Genomic DNA, 7,016 nt, shown 5'->3' with positions numbered 1-7,016 from the left:
CTCCTCCTGCGGCCGCCTCCCGGGGATACATTAAGGAATGGAACGTTTGCAGATGTCCCCAGCGCGTCCCCATACCTGGGTTTCTCCCCATTGACTTTGGGTCACACAGTCTCCCTGGGTCCTGTGCCTGGGTCAACTGTCATCTCCGTGCCTGAGCTCGTGGCGATGGACTGAAATCCAGAGCCTCAGTTCGAGGGGGACCAGCCTTTAGCCCCGCCCCTCATTTCACAGGGAGGAAACTGAGGCCCAGAGGGGCAGGTAGCTGTTCAGACTCACTGAGTGACCCGCTGTCCCCGTCAGGCCGGAGGGCCGGGCCCCGGACCCCTCTTTCACGGACCCTCCCTGACTCACCGAGACTACCCCGAGGGATCGCGGCAGGCCCAGGAGGACAAGCCTCTCTGAGGAGGTAGATTTGAGGGTGAGGGGACCCCTCGTTGGCCCTGGCTGCTGGGGAGGTGCCCAGAGGCGGGCACAGGTGCAGGGTGCTCCCGGGCTTCCGTCCCGCTCCCCTGGGTCGGGGCTGCCCAGGGCGGGCCCTGCTGAAACGGGCTTTTCCGTTAGCCAATCGGCTGGGACCCCGAGGAGCCCCCAGCCAATCTGGCGAACCCATGGGCCCAACCCACACAGACCTGGGAGGAGCGGGCGTTCTTCCAGGCGGCATTTCTGCCCTGCGGTGTCCCAGGTCACTACTCCTCCTAGGGAGTCTCCCCGTGGTTCACCAAGCCCCGCATCCCACCCCTGCAGTCCTGGTGACGACTTCTGTTTCTAACCTGCGTGGCCACGTCAAGCTATCATTGAACTTAAGACTTGAATGCAAGTGGGCTTCGATTGTCACTCCAAAGCAGGGTGGTGGCGAGGATCAAAGGAGCGACCTTAGGAAGGGGCCTCACAGGACAGGGTGCAAGGCGAGTGCTCGAAAAACTGCGGTGATGACGAGGGTGATAAAGACGGCGGCGGCCAGGGACACGCAGCCCTTGGGTGGTGGCACCAAGTGGGAGACAACCGAACCCTCGGGTTCTCTGTCAGTTTCAGCAGCATCCGCAGTGAACCCACATCCCAGACAAGGCTGCACCGTGTTGGCAAAGAGCTCAATTAATGGAACGTCGATTCGCCAAACACTTATCAAACACCAGCTCTGTACCCACCTCTGTGCCAGGCATTGGCAGGAGAGGAAAGCAGAAGACATGCTGGGTGTTAGGGAGGCTGCCCCTGAAAAAAGCACTGTGATGCTGCCTGCTAGGCACAAAAAGCAACGTAGGTCCCAGGCCAGGGAATATCAGAAGCGGGAAGGAGCAAGATGAGAGGGCTCTGCAGAGAGGGTGGTTACAAGCCCAGGCTTGAAGTAAGGAAGGAGACCACTACTACTCCTGCTGCCCTCCTCCCCACACCTTGCCTAGTTCACAAGACAGGAGGAAAGAGAGAAAGAAACAAAAATAAGATAAATAGCCAGACAACCTTGGCACCACCACCCGGCCCTAGGAGTTTTAAAAAAGTAGTAATAATAACATCAACTCCTGACCTAAACTACTTGTGTTATCTGTACATTCCAGACACTGTATGAAAAAAAGCATTGTAAAACTTTTTATTCTGTTAGCTGATGCGTGTAGGCCCCAGTCACGTTTCCCACGCTAGCTCGATTTATCACGACCCTTTCACATGGACCCCTTAAAGTTGTAAGCCTTTAAAAAGGCCAAGTATTTCTTTTTTGGGGAGCTCGGTTCTTAAGACGCGAGTCTGCCAACACTCCCGGCCAAATAAAAAACCTCTTTCTTCTTTAATCTGGTGTCTGAGGAGTTCTGTCTGCGGCTTGTCCAGCTACAGAAGGAAGATGTCCTACCAAGACTGCAGGCTGGGAGGCCAGCTAGGAGGAGGCAGCATCTGCCAATACCCAGAAGTGATAGGGATCATCTGAGGGTAGTGATTGGAACCAAGGTATAAGGGAGGGGGTGTGGTTGGTTGGCCGTGGGTAAGACCCCTGCTCCCTGGTCAAGGACAGTCTGTCTGACCGTGCTTCCCAGACTAACAGCTATGTATGATGACTTGGGAAAAACAGTTTTGATATAGGAAGGAAACTGAGAAGAAGGTATAGCCCTGGAGAGAGGAAGCCAGTTGGGGAGGCTCCCCAAGGCTGTTGACCACATCCATAAACACTCGGCCAAGGCACTGCTCTGAAACTTGGAGTGACCTGTGGTGACCTGGGTCCCAGTTGCGGGGGCAGAGATGGTTGGATCTCCACGGGCAGGGAAGGCAGCAGATGGAGACCCAAGCTGGAGCGGGACCGGGCCCCTGCTCACTCCTCCCACATTCCCTTCCTGAAACCTTTGTCCTTTTATCAGTTATGCAGCTGGAGAAAATCCCCAGGAAGCAGGTTCCAAGATCACCAACGTGAACTTTGACTACTGATCAGTGTGGGTGTCTACAGTCCACTTTCTGATGCCACTGGGGAGTCCAAGCTCAGACCCACAGATCCACAGCCCTAAAACCCTGACTTAAGGAGACGCGGAGTCCAGGCCTCTCTGGGGTAGGCCTGCCCTGTCTTTATGGCCCTGACCAAATCTGATCAGGTTCCTAGATTTAAGGGGTTGCATGAGGCCAACTTGATTGGACTTTACTATTTGTTTTTTAAGTAACAAAAGTGGCACATTGTTCAGAATGCACATGGATAGAGTCTTTGGGGCCATGAAAAGATGCTGTATTAACATTGACTTTATTAACATAAAGTTCAGAGGGACATCCAGTCTTGTTGGAAGCAATGAAAAAGGGCATTGGGCTAGCGTTCGGGATTCTAGTCAAGCCAGGTGGCCCTGGACAAGGGATTTCCACCTCTCTGGACCACAGCTTCCTCATGGATAAAATGAATGCAACATTTGAGGCCTGCCTTTCTCATGTTGTCTTCAGGGTCTAACTTACAGGTATGTCCAACCATTTGGCTTCCCTGGGCCACACTGGAAGGAGGATTGTCTTGGGCCACACATAAAATACACTAACGATAGAGGATGAGCTAAAAATAAATAAAGAAATAGAAAATAAAAATTTAAAAACTTGCACAAAATCTCATAATGTTTTAAGAAAGTTTATGAATTTGTGTTGAGCTGCATCCAAAGCCCATGAGCCGTGGGTAGTACAAGCTTGGATTCTAACAGAACCAGCAGCCCCATGGGAAGGTAAGGCTCCAGCCTTAAGTCAGTGTGCTATAAGGCGAGCAAGGCCATCTAAGGAGTGTGGTCACAGTTTGGCCGCACACCCCAAAGTTACCATAGAAGGCCGTAGTCATGCAGAGCTTTGGGGTCCCTGCTAGGTAGCAATGCTTGTTAAGTTTGGCTCCATGTCACCCAATCCGTACCCTGCATAAAATTCCAAGGTGCACGAAGCCAAAACACAATCAAGACATGCCACGTGTTCTCCATCCTGGCTGCAAACCAGAGTCACCTGGGAGCTAAAAAAAAAAAAAAAAAAAAAGGAACAGAGAAATCCCAGGTTCCACCCCAACCAATTAAAGGGTAATCATAAGCCACAGGCCGCTTTAAAAAGCCCACAGGTGATTCCCATATGCAAATAGGTGACAGTCTGCCCTGATACAGGAGTACTTAACTCCCAGGGCTGCTGGGCAGACTATCCCTGAGAAATTACTGTGTGTTTCCATTTTGATGATAATCTATTTTTACCAGTTATAGAAATAAATCTTCCTTTTTGTTGTGATAATTTGTAGCAGAACTTTCATTTCCTGAACTGAGGCTTAATAGAATGAAGTCAATAGGAATATTCTAGGGGGTCATGAGAGGTTTTTTTGTTTGTTTTTTGAGGTGGAGTTTCGCTCTTGTTGCCCAGGCTACAGTGCTGTGGCATAATCTCAGCTGACTGCAACCTCCGCCTCCCAGGTTCAAGAGATTCTCATGTCTCAGCCTCCCGAGGAGCTGGGATTACAGGCTTGCACCACCATGCCTGGCTAATTTTTGTATTTTTAGTAGAGATGGGGGTTCACCATGTTGATCAGGCTGGTCACGAACTCCTGATGTCAGCTGATTCACCCACCTCAGCCTCCCAAAGTGCTGGGATTACAGGTGTGAGCCACCACACCCAGCCCATGAGAGTTTTTTTTAGAAAGAGTAGAGTTCACATATTTACTGGCATCTGAAAAATCTTGGAGAGTATAATTTGGAACTGAAAATGTGGAAGAGACGTCCAATGTCACAGACTTTGCGAACAGAGAGAGTTTGACCTGGGACCTGAAATGAAGGCGGAAACGTGCTGGCAAGGAACCCCGTGCACTGGAGGAGAAATGAAGCTGGGAGACCTGGGAGTGGGGATGGAGATGTGGAAACATTCCTGGCATGGGGAACCCCAGGTGCAAAAGCTCAGAAGAGGGTGAAAAGTAGGTTCAGAACTGTGAGTGTTGACTGTTTGTGTCATTCTATGTAGGCAATTATCAGCTGGGAAGGCATCAAGGGTGGTGGCAGAAATTAGGCTGGGCGGAGGTCATATGGAAGCTGTTAGTTTGCTGGGGCTGCCGTAAAATAGAGCCACAAGCCGAGGGGCTTAAGTAATAGAAATGTATTGTCTCCCCCAACTTCTGGAGGCTGGAAGTCGAAGATGAAGGTGTTGGCAGAGTTGGTTCCTTCTGAGATTCCTTCTGAGGGCTATGAGGGAGAATCTATTCCAGGCCTCTTCCACAGCTACTGAGGGTTTGCTGGCCATTCATTGGCAATCTCTGCCTTCATGTTCACAGGATGTGTGTGTCTCTGTGTTCAAATTTCCCCTTTATATAAGAATGTCAATCATATTAGGGCTTACCCTAATGACTCCATTGTAACTTTATTAGCTCTGTAAAGATCCTATATCCAAATAAGGTCATGTTCTGAAGTACTGGGGGCTAGGATTCTAACATATCTTTTTGTGGGGCCTGTATTCAACCCATATCAATGTCCATCTGCTATGGTTTAAATGTTCGTGTCCCTCCAAAATTCATGTCAAAACTTAATCCCCATTGTGAGAGTATTAAGAAGTAGGGCCTTTTGGGAAATGATTAAATCATGAAGACTCCACCTTTGTGAATGTCCTTATAAAAGAGGCTCCAGAGAGCTACCTGGCCCTTCCATCTCATCTGCCATGCGTTCATCCTTTATTGTCCCCTTTTACCATATGAGGATACAGCAAGAAGGCAGCATTTTGGAAGCTGAGAGCATCCCACACCTGACACTGAATCTGCTGGCGCCTTGATCTTGGACTTCCCAGCCTCCAGAACTGTGAGAAATCAATTTCTGTTCTTTATAAATGACTTAGTCTCGGGTATTTTATTATAGCAGCACAAATGGACTAAAATATCACCCTTGCATACCTAGCTTTGGTGCTTAGACGCCACCTAAATTCTTACCCCTCTCCACAGAGTTATTCTCTTTAAATAAAGCCCAAATTACATGATAACTCTCCTCACCTGCCTTTTCTTCTTAGTGCTTTTGATCATTTGTAATTCTGTATGTATTTATAGGTAACCATTGCCTGTGCCCCATGGGACCATCAGTCCATGAAGGCAGGGAAGGAGGATGTTTTGCTCACTGTTGTGCCTTCAAGGCTGGAAGAGCTCTAGCACATTGTACCCACGTGAAAATGAATGTGAATGAGTGAACCGACACATGAATAGTGCATCTGAAGGCAGTGAGGAATCACCCACAGGATTCAAGCTGAGAAGGACTTTAGGAAATGACCTGGAGGCAGATGCAGAGACCTAGAGAGAGGTGATGCTAGCCCCAGGAGGGGAAGGGCAGGGGGAATGAAGGGAGGGGACCAGGCATGGTGGCTCATGCCTATAATACCAGCAGTTTAGGAGGCTGAGGCAGAAGGATTGCTTGAACTCAGGAGTTCAAGACCAGCCTGGGCAACATGGTGAAACTCCATCTCTACAAAAACTACAAAAATTAGTTGGGAGTGGTGGTGCATGACTGTAGTCTCAGCTACTCGGGAGGCTGAGCTGGGGGAATCTCTTGATCCTGGGAGGTGGAGGATGCAGAGAGCCGAGATTGCACCACAGCACTCCAGCCTGGGTGTTGGAGTGAGACCCTGTCTTGAAAAAAGAGAAAGTGTTAAGGGGAGGGACAAATAGGTTTCAACAGGCCTCAAGGACAAGTAAAGGAGGACCCAAACCACCCCCATCCCCTGGGTAGCTGCTGTGCCAGCTGACAGGGCTCACTCAGGCCCTGACCCTCCCACCTGCCAACCATGTGGTCAGCAAATGAGTTTTCCCACAGGTGCTGACCTTTGCTTCCTTCCCACAGTAGACAGCTGGCACCTTGGGCCTTGGTGCCACGGGCAGGCAAGCGGGAGTAAATGAGTGCTGCTGGGTGGCAGCCTGGGGGTCCCAGCTGCCTGCCTTGGGCCACCCTGTGGAAGAGACCAGGCAGGCTCGGGACTGCTTAGGAGTACCCAGTGTGTCTCTTCTCAACTACTGGTGACTATGGCAGGGGTACCCAGCCCTCTTTGGAGAGCAGCTTGGTGCAAAGACAATGTTCCTTGATGAGCCTAGATTCTATCTGTTTCACAGATCAACAAACTGATCTGCAGCAGGAGAGACAATAGCACCATAGTAGGAAAGGAAGCCCACAGGTTAAGTCCCTCCTCTTCCATTCGCCCTCACACTAACCCCTTTAACCTTTCTGGGCCTCAGTTGTCTCAGCTGTAAAATGGGAATTAAATAAGACTCTATCTCTTGCATGTTTTACAACTCTAAGAGCTTGGATTTAATCACTGCCATTTATCTGAGGACAGCTTCTAAACCACCACCACCTGATTCCTTTCCCATTGTCAGCTCTCTCCCATGGCTCTTACATCTGCCCTTGGGACTATATCCCCCAGATGTGTTTGCTCAGTTTATTCCTCATTACCTTGGATATCGTTACCTCTTGGGTGATTTCTTATCCCCTTTAGAAAGGGGGTTTAAGTGATGTGCTCCTTCAGGGTAACTGTTGCTTGAATGGAAAGGCAACATCCTTTCTCTAGGTTGCAGTTTCCAAAATTTCTGGTGG

This window comes from Trachypithecus francoisi, unplaced genomic scaffold (genome assembly GCF_009764315.1).
Source record: "Trachypithecus francoisi isolate TF-2019V2 unplaced genomic scaffold, Tfra_2.0 Contig01579, whole genome shotgun sequence".
NCBI lineage: Eukaryota > Metazoa > Chordata > Mammalia > Primates > Cercopithecidae > Trachypithecus > Trachypithecus francoisi.
The sequence above is the reverse complement of the archived record's forward strand: the minus strand, read 5'-3'. Positions refer to the sequence as shown.